The sequence below is a fragment of the Haemorhous mexicanus genome, chromosome 1 (assembly GCF_027477595.1).
Source record: "Haemorhous mexicanus isolate bHaeMex1 chromosome 1, bHaeMex1.pri, whole genome shotgun sequence".
Lineage (NCBI taxonomy): Eukaryota > Metazoa > Chordata > Aves > Passeriformes > Fringillidae > Haemorhous > Haemorhous mexicanus.
The window spans coordinates 72,128,190-72,141,860 of NC_082341.1; the positions used below are offsets into that span (position 1 = coordinate 72,128,190).

Here is a 13,671-nt window from a genome sequence, read left to right on the forward strand (position 1 = left end):
CTCTAAGCAGCAGAGCCACACTGTAATCCCACTAGCTGAAGCCTTAGAAGAAATAAAGTTGCATTTGGCTCTGACAATTTATTCCAGCAGCCTGGGCAGGCTATTGATGTGACTGCACAGCTTTCAGTTCTCAAACTAGGTCGCTCTAGTGACCTACTTTGCAGCAATTTTTGTTTGTGTCCATAATCATCCTTTTGAAATAGGTACTCAAGCTTTTTGTCTATTTTCAAAACGCTGTTCCTGATTAAATACCTTTTTTCTTGAACACAAGTAATCAGAATCATATATCGCATTTCACATGAAGCCTTGAAACTGTCTTACAACTGCCATACAAATATTTCACCTGCTGCATCCTAAGATCACAATTGCATCCAACATGGGGATAATCATCATTCTGCATTTAAATGTACAGGCACACGTCCCTCTTCTCCTTTGTTTCCAACAGAAATTACTGTTATTCATCCTGAAGGGCTGGATTTTGCAGTGCTATTCACTTTCATTCCATTTCTATTACTTCTGTCCTCATGTTCATCCAGCTTTCTCTGCATGGTATTCTAGTCCTCCTCTGAATTGACAGTGCCTTCCAACTTTGTGTCATCAACACATTTCATAAGCCCACTCCTACCTTTTGAGCCAAAACCACTCCTTGAGGAACTCCAGTAATAGCCTATCTCCAGCTCAATACCTTCTCTCTTGACACAGAGTGCTGTCATCTCTTTAACCAGTTTTTGAGCCATCTTACATTTCTCTCCTAATTCCCCTTTTCCTTACCTATGCAGACGCTTTCTCACATGGCACCAAACCAACTGTTTTACTGAATTCAGAACACTGTATTTCCTTTGTCTAGGAAAAGCAGTCATCCTGAAGAAAGCTATTATGTTAGTCTGGCATGACCAGACTATGACCAAACCAGACTAAAAATGGTGTTTTCCATTTTCCAGCTTATCTTTCTTCTTTTCTACAAAATCTGTTCTACAGATTTGCAAATGGTTGAAAAATAAATGACCCCATGATCACCAAACGAGCTTCTCCTCTAGTTATTTCATTTTGACATTTGGGTATGACGTTCTTTAGTCATGTCTTCTGTCTCAAGTGTCCCAGAGGGGGATTTCTAAGGATTTGATGATTTCTTGTGCTGTTTCCACAAAATTTCTGGAGTGGAGAGTAACCTGTCCCCTCTAAAGCAAGTTTGATGTGGCACTTTGAATTCCATTTCTAGCATCATATGACTAATTCCCTATGGGCATAGTGTGTCTCTCTCCATTGTCAGTGTCATTGTGCACAAAGGGAAGCAAAAGGCCCCGTGTGTCAGTTTTAGGAAATATCACTATTAATCTCCACCCTGGCCTAGTGCATGGCTGTTCCCGTGCTTCTTTTGCACTCAATTCCTAGCTACATGGACAATTTTTTTATTCTATTTTTTTCAGTTTCCTCTGAAAGGTCTAACACAACTTGACTTTTGGCAGTTTTTGTACTTAATTTCTGCACTTTGACCTCTTAAGATGCTGCATTCTCTGCTGATTAGACTTCTTCTCATTCTTTTTAGGCTCTCTGTCATTATTCACGTAGTTTTTAAGATGGATTTTTATTTCGTTCCTTCCTACATGACCCCCTCCTACTTTTACTTATGAAACAAGTTCCAGGTATTTTTTTGGAATTCTGACTCAATGCAATCTCAGTTTTAAGTAGCTGTTGCTTTTCAGCCTCTATCAAGAAGTGAATGACTCCTTCCTGAGGTAATAAATCTTCACATATTTCATGAACCAATCATGAAATATCACTCCCAGCCTTATTTTGTTTCCAACTTCTTTTGATCAATACAGAGCTTGGAATATCTTTGGTCCAGACAAGTCTCTGTTCCGTGTCTTGCAGAGTAGGAGACTCCAGAGACATAGAACAATGCTGCAGGCAGCAAAAACCACAATAATAACCTTACTAAGACTTTTTATCCTGAGGTATACATATTTGTATTTAGAGAAAGAGCGCATCTTACTGCAGGACTAATAGTCTCCTATCAAGTTTATATCTAAATCACATTAACAGAACCAAAATATGGCAATGTATCTTAGCAATTCATTGTACCAGTGAAAGGAAATGAATCCTCCTCTATCAAAGCTCACAGAACAAGAAAAGTGTTTTTTCTTAGCAGGAGGAAGTTGGCCATGGTCGACTGAAGATGAGCTTTGAGCAAACTACTGGGTAAGAAAATACCATTTTTACAGAACTCTGTTTGAGAAAAATACCATACTCAAAAAATGCTGAATGTACTTAAGTACATGTACTTAAGTACATGTACTTAAGCCCCCGATAGAGATACTCAAACCCTGTTTTTAGCTTCTACTACAGCTATTTAGCTGAAAAGTGAAAAACTGATTGAAAGAGTTATTTCTTCTGCTTGACTGGCTGCTACTCAGAAGTTGGTACAAAGGTATTGGACAGCACCAAGCATGAAAGTTCCTGAGTACTTAACAAGGGCCCCTGTTATGAAAGATAACTATTGACACCAATATGAATACTTACATTTAATCTTTGCTGTTTACATCTAGACCTAATCCTAATCAGAGCAATGGTGAAGGTCTGAACTGTTCTCCATCTGAAGACAAATAGCGTAGGCTAGCCCACAGAATGCCAAAGGTGAGCGCTATTTTAAGAGGAAATGTTTAAGGAGAAATGTCTCAGGTGGAGCACTGAGCCTCGCCATAGAGTGCAGCCCTTGATCAGCAGGAGTGAGGCACAGGCAGACAACCCTTACAGCTGCTGTCAGGATGGAGTAGAACTGCATTTCTGATGTTTGTAAGAATGCAAGGGCTGCACTCCTTGAGCTGTACAACAGAGAGGAAGGAGGAATACAGACTTGCTTCCTTCCAGGCATGTTGTCAGCTGACCTGTTTGAGTCTTTTCCAAGGACTACACTCAAGGGAATGGCAGGAGACATCCGGCCTCCCTGAGGCATCACAACTGAAGTGGTTCACATACACAGCGTGAAACACAAGATTCAGGGCAAGGCTGTGCATAAAACGAGATGTCTCACCCCTGAAGAATATCCCCTAACTTGTAAATTTGTTTAAATCATTGTTTCTTATCACAAACCATGTCTTTGGGAAGATCATTATGAGTCATTAGGATATGTGTTCCAGACTCTTATCAATAACTGCATTATAGCACCCCATGTCATCATGGCCGTGTTATTTCACACAATTCCCAATAGTTAGGCAAAGCATTTTCTTACCTAAGAAGATACCAAACAGTCTCTACTAAAACCAGATACTACAGGGCAATGCTTTTTTCAGGCAACTTTTTAAAAACAAGAATAACAGTTCAGCTTGTAAACACCCAGCAAACCAATGTTTCCATACCCCTACGGCTTTTTGTCTCCTGAATGTGAGATTATTTTCCTTCTCTAAATATGCAAAGAGAACCAGTACAGAAAATAAAGTAAATTTGCTGTGTCCTATTATATAGACACCAAGAAGTTTTTATTTGCACCCACAGTATGCAAAAATATGTTGCAGCTCTGACACTGGCAGGCAGATAAATTTCAGAGAGACTCCTGCTCTGACTTGCTCTGTAGAGAAGTGTGCTTGAGTGCATGCAACGAGTTTTCTCTCCTTTCTCTCCTTTCTGCCAGAGAAGACAGAAATCAAAATCAAGATACTACAAATTTTTATGCATATACCCACCCCCCACTGAAATTAATGGGAGAAGTTTGAGTGACTCCCTGGTTAGAGAGAAATTAGGAGTACTTTTTATCGTGCTTTTAACTGAACCGTGTTAATTCAGATTTATGGTAAGAAAGTCTAGATTGTGCTCTCAGGCAACCTCCTACAAAAATGCAATCCAGCTACTTTACCTGGATCCTGGAAGAATGACTTGGACTCAGGAAGCTGGTATGTGGTAGAGGAAAACATCAGGTTCTGCCATGTTTGAAGCTGCCTGCACGTCTCCAGCCAACCTGCGTGTCACACATGTGTTTTCTGACTGTGGGAAGCCAGTGCTGAGCTGCCACCCAGTACCTGTGGCACAGAGCACTGCAGTGACAGGTGCCTCCTATAAAAGCAAACACATTGCACTGGTGTTACCTCACCCAAATGACGTCTGAGAGCAGGGCAGAGAAGCCTGACCACTATTCATCTATCTGTATTTCTGATTTTTTCCTCTAAGCTTTTAATCACTTCAAACTCTGGTGGCCTCAAAACAATGCCAGCCATGATTCCATTAAATTTTAGAAAACACACCATAAGAAAGCAATGACTGCCACATATTTTTAATTTGTCAGGGATCATCCTTAATCCATGCTGTGAGCAGGAGCACGGTTGTTTTCATTCAGGATTCAACACTGGCTGAACCGGAGCATGTGCTGATATAATGCTAAACCCTAAGCCTTCTCCCAGGTGCCTCTGAAACTTGAAAGGTTTAAGCATTCATTTTTTTCTCACCTAAGGAGTGGAATGAATTGTACATCTCATCTGGCTTTAATTTCAGGCAGTTTTAGTAGAATCTCTAGCATTGTAGTGGGGAACTGGCTGGAAATATCCCTGTCGGAGTCAGGGACACTGCCCTCCCAGAGATTGGTTTGCCACAGCACAGACGCTCTGTGCAGCTGATGCAAAACACTGTTTGAAATATGGAAACATCCAGCACTTTTGCTCTGTGGCCAAGATAATCCCTCATTTCTGCCACTTCCCTGGGCCCGCCCCGTGGAACTGATGTGAGAGTTTAGCCCAAGTCATGGTGCGAGTCAGACAAGGCCAAATTCTCATCTGGGCTGTACCCACGTAACTCCATAAGGCAACACAACTGAACAGGTGTAATTCAGAAAAAAATAAGAAACTAGCTTTAAGCCAGCACTGCCAATTCAAGGCTTCATTTTATCCCCATGTTTTCTTTTTGTAGTCCCATTTTTCAATGACTGCAGTTCTGCTCAGGTTTAGCCACCATGCTCAGAGCTCATTGTGGCATGGGAACTGCAGTTCGGACCTCATGTACTCCTGGCACTTCAAGGCTGATCAAAAATATCCTCAGGGACAACTTTGTAAATGCTCAGTATTCAGATCAGGTGCCAGAGTCTTACAAAGTGCTAGTTATAAATCTTGTGGAAAATGTGACAGTGCAGTAAAATGTCTGAACTGGAGCAATTTTTTTTCTAGAAGTTGGATTTTCAGTGCTGTGCACTGCTCTATTTTCAAATCCATATTTTAAGAGCATGGATTTTTATCAGAAAGTTGCTAAGTAATTACCAGGGGAGGTTTTTTTTTGGTTGCTTTAAAAAAAAGAAAATGTAACCCCCACCCCATCTAAATGATTACCTTAGAGAGGAAAAGCATCAAATTAGTTTCCTTCATACGACATGTCAAGTGGACAACATCTTGCAAGCCAAAGACATAAACACTAACTCACCCACATAATTCTATTATTGACTAAAATAAAACCATATGATGTTTCTGTATCAGCTCCTGAAAAAATTAGTTCACAAGATTCTGGCACTATAAAGTGTCCCTAACACTTTTGTTCATACATATAAAAAGGCTGATAAAAAATGGTGATAGCTATTTTCAAGGAATAGAGCAATAGCTGGAAAGCAGTTCCCCCAGAAGAGAAGTTACCTCAGCTGTTTGCCATTACTGCCATTAATGTTAACTCAGAAAATGTTAAAATTGTAGTGCATACAATAAACTAAATTTTATGGGTCTTATTCTATAGAAAGTGAAGTAAATGAAAGGACTCAGATTAAGTTCAATGGATTTTGGAGCTGTCTCTGTGCTTCACACCAAACATTGCAGATACAGGTTCAAATGCTCTGACACCCTGCATTTCTCACAAAGCTTAGAAATGTTGCTACCTAGTTCCAGGAATAACTGTATAGTCAATGTCGCATATATCCAGAAGACAAATGCATCCAGCTGTTTAAAAGAAAAGCATTGTTTAGCTATACTTGCACTTTTTTGCAAGAAGAATGGTAGCAGACATAGATGAATTCTGGCTACAGCACTGTTTTAAAAAACTACTGGCATTTAGCACAGTTATATTTTGACACAACAAAATACAAGTTACCTACAAAACCTGCTATCTCAACGAGAACATTTGAAAATAAAATGCTATGATTTATGTAATATCTTGTCATCCAGGGATCTTGAAAAATTTTACAAATAAGAATGACATTGAAGTATTCTCCCTTATTACTCCACTCCACAGAGTGAAAGTGAGGTACTTAACTCTGTTGAGCAACTTGCCATGTTTGACAAGCAGAGACAGAATTGGGGTCTGTAATGGTATCGTCTTATTGTCTTTTTCTTACATGATATTGCCTATCTCTTTTTACAGAATCTGTTACTACAAATGTCATCTACTATAGCTAGAAATACAGTTCGTTGTGCACAATGCCTTAAAAATACCAGAAAAGTCCAAGAGACTGACAGCTTTGGAATAAAAGCCTTCATTGTTCCAGCTTAGGAAATGGAATGTAACTGTCAGGTTATATATCTTGTGGGTGAGGCACTGTAGAGCAGCATCACAAACAACTGCAGGGCAATGGGACAAAGCTAGGCCAAGATTTCATGCTGCATTGCTTGGCACCTGAGGAAGGGGTTGGGATAAGCTCAGTCTGTAACTCCTGGGCCCCTAGATATGGAAGCTGAGCAGCCCTGCTCTGATGCTCAAGTGGCTGCAGAAGCTGTTTTATGTCCCCACAGCACTGAGGGGTCTCCTCATCTCTGCCTTTGGCAAACCTGGTGCTCCTCCTTCCTCAGCTCTCCAGTGCCCCCAAACCAACCCCAGACTCACACACACACATGCCCTTTGTTTGACCATGTTCCCAGGAGCATGAATCCAGCATCAGGAAGCCAATCTGTATTGAGTCCATGCACTACAGAATAATTGTCTCTTTGCAAAGCTTCTCTAGAACTTCCAGTCCTCTGAACCTAAGACCTATCAGCTCAAGTCTTTTATAGACACGACCAGGTGCTGCCCACTGGCTCCTGTGACAAATGGTGCTGTCCCTTGATGGCTGAGTAGTAGAGAGGATGAGAGACATCCTGTTCTTTCCCCCCCCAGGCACATGTGGCCATCGCACAAAGTGGCAAATTCCTATTTTTAAAGCCAAGGTCTAGTCACAATTCTATAGACTGGCTCATCAAATGCCTGCAGGCATTTTTTTAGAGAACAATTTTGGTTGCAGCATGTGGATTGGCTTGCCATTTGCAGTTGGGGAAATGCTGGTGTGATCTGCACTCACTGCTTGACACTGGCTCTGATGACTTCTGTGCGTGTCTGTTTTACCTACCCATTCTGAGACATCACTGGCCTCCACTTGAAATGAGACATATTTAGGTATGCATGACAAAACTCTCAGACAGAGTTTTCAAAATGAAAATAAGATGTCCAAAAATTCAGAACATTTTATAAGCTATAAAATAAACCAATTCTGGATATTTTCTGAGCCAAAAGGATACAAGACAGGTCCTATTGACAAGACAATTGGTTAGGATTTTCATTCATAAAAAAATGTTCAGTTACCACAGCCAAAAGAAAACCACACAATTTTTTCACTGCAATTATTTTAAATAAAGTGTGTCATTTTTTCTCTCTTGGTGCCTGATCTTTGGCGCCAAGATAGAATTGTACTTGAAATGGAGCAGTAAAACACAATTAGCCTTTTTATTTAGCAATGGCAGTTTCAAGTCCATTCAGCTCTAATAAAAAAATTGTGGAGTTCTTGAACTGATAATAAATCACAGATTAAGATGCCTAACAGAAACAAATTTAGTTCTATATTTTTACAAGAAACACTTGATATTGTAGCCTCTCAGGCTGTTCTTTTTTCTCCTCCTTACCCCTTCACTCCCTCAAAAAATTTGATTTATGCCACCATGGTCAAAATTTCATTACCTTTCATTTAACCCAGTGGAAATAAAACCCATCTTGAGAAATCTGGAATATGTGAAAAATTAAAGTTTGTTTTTTGATCTTTTACTTTAGGATATTGGACAGAAACTTCTTTTCTTTTCTCTCGGAAGCAGCTACATTGATTTTTAATTTTATTTTTAAAATTTCTTTAAGCGACAAGGAATGGAAGATTAAAGAAACGGGATATGGTTTATAAAGCTTTTTTCCACGGGCGTGCCCTATATGACAGACTGTGTCCCTGAAACACCTTGGCTCAAATGTAGTGGCTGTGGGTGTGGTGATTATTTCCTGGCACAAGGAGGGATTTCAGGAAAGCACTGACTCTGCCTTCTCCACCCAGGCAGGTTCCTGACCTCTACTTACAAGTGACAAGAGCCCCCATGTGCATAAATCCTACAAAATCCTTTAGGCAAAACCACTCACAGTGTTTGCATTGTGGGACTGTTCTCTTGAAAATATAAATGCATGCATAGCGTGCCTGAGGGTACCCAGTTTTGAATTATGGAGTGCCTTGTGAGCAGTCGTGGCATTTGGTTTGAAGACACTCCCCCCTGCCTCCCTTCCCACTTCCCACTTCTTATTTTAAATTCAGCTTTTCAAAAGCTTGTTACCAAAAATATTCTGATAGATCTGTGGTGGTGCTGACTAGCAAGAGCTTTGCAATAGAGAGTGAAAGATCACTTTATAGACTTCAGCTCCTTCCTGGAATGGCTGCTTTTTTTCCTTTCACTTTTTCCCCCCCTCTTTTGGCAGATATATTAAAAAGAGAAAAAAAAAAAAAAAAAAGAAAAAGAGTGTATGGGTTTATTGCTCCATGGGGCTGTTAGATGGGTAGCCACAGAGATCAAAGTGCTCTCTCTGCTGAACAGGTGTGGCATGGAAAGTGCCAATTTTCTCCTTTCTAAGCCCTGCACTGAGGGAATATATTTTTTGGACAAGACTTTACACAACCTGGAGAGAGCCTGAACTAAAAAAAGTTTCACTGAATAGGAGGAATGGACACAGGAGCTGTGTATCCAGATCAGGCTTAGGTGGTCTGACAGAATATTTAAGTAACACTAAGCTAATTCTTGCCCCATTCCTTTCAACACATCCAGCTTCCCCCCAGCATTTTTACAAGGCAACTTTGATGGTAGTAAGTAGATCATTAGAGAAACTATTTACAAGAGCAAAAGAGATTATTTACAAGAGTGTGTAGGGACAGGACTCTGGAGGAATGGCTTCAAACTGAAAAAGAGTATGTTTAAGTTAGTTAGATATTGGGAAAAAAATTCTCTGCTGTGAGGGTGAGGCACTGGAACAGGCTGCCCAGAAAAATTGTGGATGCCCCATCCTTGGAAGTGTTCAAGGTCAAGTTGGATGGTGCTCTGAGCAATCTGGTCCAGTGGAAGGTGTCCCTATCCACTGCAGGGGAGTTGGAGCCAGATGATCTTTAGGCTCCCTTGGAACCCAAAGCATTCATATGATTTCATGATTCTATGGTCATTGGGCTGCTGGTCTGATCTTTGTGTATGGTTAGACCAGGAGATCTGTTTGCCTCATACACAGACCTCTTGTTTTCTTTCTCTAGAAAAGAGCAACAGAACACTAACTGTGGCCCATGCCAAAAAGCAAAGCACTGTATATGTTCAACAAATGACCCCTCCCTTTCTTTGTAGAAGAAGACTAAAGCATTCTGATTAATCCTGCCAAGGAGACTGTCGTTGCAAAGAGGAGCCAAGGAGCAACAGGAGCACAAACTGGAAAAGGACAGGCCATATTTTAGGCACAAACCAGAGCAAAAATCTGCCCAGGGGCTGAAGTTTCTGGGGTCTACCAGTACCAAGCAACACATGGTTTAACCTGCAGCAGTGGAGCTCTTGCTGAGAGCTTTGATGTCTTAGGAGGATCTTGTGAAACATCTTTACCAAGCAGAATGGGGCTTAGGTCGGTGCAGGGGCTTCATCAAGGGACAAAGCAGTCAGCCAGCAAGTCTGGTCTTTGGAAGTCTTGAAGTTTAAATGGGCTTGAGTAGATCCCTGCCTTTGTTTAGGCAAGTCCAGGAAGAGCAACATCCTGGAAAGATCAGGCCAGAGGCAGTTTGGTTTAAGAAAATGAGGTTAGAGGAAGAACAAAGACAAGAATGAGGTGCTGAAATGGACTGTGACCTCCAAAACATCCTATCTTTAAATAATCTTGGCTGGAACCCAGGATTCCTGATCATTCCTGATCATCCTGGCTTGTCAGCAAATATCTACGAAGCCCACATGAAAAATCCGTTTGATTCTCCTTAGGTACAGATCTACAGCACCATCCCTGCCATACATCACAGTAACTCACTGCCCTGTCACAGGGATTATATTCACCACTACCACAGCTTGCCATTTCCACAGCTTACCAGATTCTTTGGCATAACAGCCCTATCTTACTCAGAAATTGAAATTTCCACTTCTGCACAGTGAATTTGGGGGTGTTTGTGTGCAAAGAGTAAGAGAAGAATCTAATTAGCAAAAAAAATTCTCCATGTGAGTGCCTCTTGTATGACAACCTCTTAATTGAAATACCTGTGAGGTGTTTGACAAAGACTGTTCAGAAATAATTTAATGTGTTGTATCACAAAGTCTCTTTATAAAAGAACATGGATGAGGAAGAAGGCAGGTTTTCTGAAACAGTGTATCAGAGGCAGCTGGTTACACAAAACCTGAGCTCTGAGCTCCTTCCCTAAAAGGAATTGGGAATTTATGTCAAGCAATCCTTTTTCCGATCTTCATCTTGGTCTCTCAAAGAATTTAGAAAATGCGTGTATTTTTGTCAGGCATTTTGGCATTGCTGGGAAGTTGACTTGGTTGGGATTTTTTCCCATCACTTCTTGCTTTTGGAGTGTAAACAGAATGCACCCAACATAGCACCTAAGCACATACTTAACTCCAAGCTTCAGTGGAGTTACTCATGTGTTCACAGCTAATGATACTTACATTACCTGGGCTTGTCCTCCTGACAGAGAAGGCCAGTGGATAAGGGCTGAGAACTCTACTGAAAGCCAGCAGGAGTTGGACATCTGAGTCCCCAAACTCGCTCCTAAACTCTTTTTAAAAGCCCTGCAATTCTGGGCTGAGGCCCAAGAGAGAATTTTCAATTCCATGTGAGCACGCTATGATTCAGTGCTCAGATCTGATGTTATTAAGTGAATGAGGAAGCAGTGACATTTATTTGCCATGACTTACTAAAAGAGAAGAAAATCCCCCTGTGTGCAAGTGCTTTGAGTGTTCACTTGTCTGTAAGCAGCTGTTCATTACCAGTATAGCTGTGCTTGCTGCATGGGTGCTCCATTTACACCCAGACCGCACATACAGGGTCTTACCATCACTTGTTCTCTATTCTTTGCACAGAATTGTCTCCACAAAGAATGCATGTAATTTACATCATGGAGAATAATTAGAGAACTAATTAGAGAAGAATTGAATGGAAGGAATACCAAGGGGACACAAGGAAAACTAGACTGAGTCCCTCTCCGAAGTCTCAGCTTCTTGATTTGAGAAAAGGAGACCAATGATGCCAAATTGCCTCTGAGTACTTATGAAAAAAAACCTGACCAATATATCTAGGTTCACATGATAGCTGCCTGTAAGTTGCAATTAACTTTTAGGCATGTATGATTTGGATAAATCTGAATCTGTTTTCAAAAGGCCTTTGGAAGGTACCTGTCTGTACCATGTCATTTACAGACTGTCATCTGCCACATACCAGCCTTTTATCCAAGAAGATCTGGCCATTATACCTATTCCAAAGAAACTGCAAGATTTGGGAGAAATGGTGGGAAAGTGTATTTTTTGTTAAGTTTGGGTTTTGCTTGATTCATGCTCAAACTTTCCTAAAATAGTCACTCTTGGAAAGAGAACAACTTTGGAAAAAGTTCAGCCAAGAAGGCTAAAGTTTATGAAAATAATAAATAACTGAAACTGGGCCTTCAGAATGGAAATGTTTAGATGAACCTAGTATTAGTGCTTTTACATATTGGTGCTTCACTAGTTTTTTGAGTCAGAAATTTAGAGTGCAGGAAACGAGTGGGAGAAAATCACTGGGTTGATTTTGCTTTTTTTTTTTTCCTACTGGTGTACTTTTAATGAAAACAGGAAGAAAATAGAATATGACATGTACATTATGTGATATTGATACAGTTCTCTTAGACCAATGACACATCCTTCAGCTACCAATGAATCATGCTTGATGAGTAAAGTGAATTGCAACTGAAAGTGGAAAAGTTTTGTAAAATTTATACCAAGTGTTCACATCATGCTTTAGTACATACATTAATACATAGTAAGCCCACAGTCAGGTGCCTTCTGCTGTAGTGCAAAGAGGGAGATGAAAAGAAAGAATGATATCATGCAAGTGTTTTAATTTTCTGAAGTTTGTAGAATGATGCTATTGATAACATTCGCATCAGTAAAATTTGGAGAAGAGTTGGAGATAATAGATAAAATTGGAGCTCATAAAATTTTTGAGATATCATTTGATATGTTGCAGCTACGTCTTAAAACATGTTTTTGCTTACTTGTGATGGGTGCTGCTTGGAAATAACTGCACAGCTTTGATGATTGCTCCATTTTCATGGAAATGCTCAGACCCTCATTTAAACACTTAACTCCTAAAAATAACAAACACAGAGCTTCCAAAATGGCCTTCCAAAAGCATTTGAAGCCTACATATTATGGTTCAGAAAACTCATGTGAGATTCTTCCTCCTATGAATTTTCTGCTGACAAATACGTTCACAAACATTCATTGGAGAGCAAATAGAAAAGGAATAGAATTTATTCTATTTTCCTGAGTTTCAGTGATGTGAATGCCTAAGCCTGTTATTTGGAGCCTTTGCCTTCTCTCTGGCAATGCTGTTTGATGTTCCACAGCTCAGCATGAATAACCTCCCCAGCAGGAAAGACTTTAAGGTTAATAATAGGGTAAAAAAGACTGACCTCTGATCTCCCCTAAGTCTGTATTAGTGTCTTGAACTGAATGAAGTGTGATCAAAACCTGAAGGATTGCACATATTTTTTGCTTTGTAGCCAGTGGCCAATCTCTCTCCTGCTCCTTGTGCCGGGATGGAGGAGAGGAGAAGCCTGCATGACGCTCCACACAAGCTCAGGGGCTGCCTGGGCAGAGCAGAATATAAAACAAAATCTCAGTCACTGATAAACACTGCCTCGTCTCCAGAGACACAAGAGATGTGTGGAATAAGGTTATGACAGTCACCAATCTTGCAGCTCAGGGCACCCTGCTCCAAATGCAGCTCACATTGCTCTTTCATGAGATTTGAAAACAATTATCACCCGTCTCTACAGAAACCATGTATTTCTCAAGGGTCACCTCTTTAGTTTCTGTAGTGGTAATATTCATGGAAATTAACACTTTTTGTGAATCAATCTTGTCACCTCTGGCAATGAATGGAGCACATGGAATTGATCTGGGCTTCCCCCAGTGGCTATCAACCTCCACCCTGATCTTCCTTCTGCTCCTTTAGCGTGAATTTCAGCAAAAACGAATCTGACTTGCAAAATGTGCGGCCAAAATCTGCTCTTACCATTAGCATTGTGAGAGGTATAAACCAAGAATAACCTGCCAGACACATCTGAAGGCCTTTGAACCTGGGGCCAAAACGGCAGAGTCAGAGGTCTGGCAGAATGCATGCACCCATGTGTAAGCAGGGAGTGGACTGCAAGACCTGGCAGCAATCAGGAGTGCTCCCAGACTCCAAGAGCTGTAAATGATGGATGAATTAACTGGCATGAGG

General features: G+C 40.7%; 1 long non-coding RNA gene across 1 annotated transcript in view; it reads right to left on the reverse strand.

The window, feature by feature from the left end:
- Positions 1-3,996, reverse strand: part of LOC132330884 (uncharacterized) — a 36,169-nt gene extending 32,173 nt beyond the window's left edge. The window contains exon 1 of the long non-coding RNA XR_009487465.1: positions 3,851-3,996. This is a non-coding gene — a long non-coding RNA (uncharacterized LOC132330884). The remainder of the gene's footprint in view (positions 1-3,850) is intronic.
- Between the last annotated feature and the right edge of the window lie 9,675 nt (positions 3,997-13,671).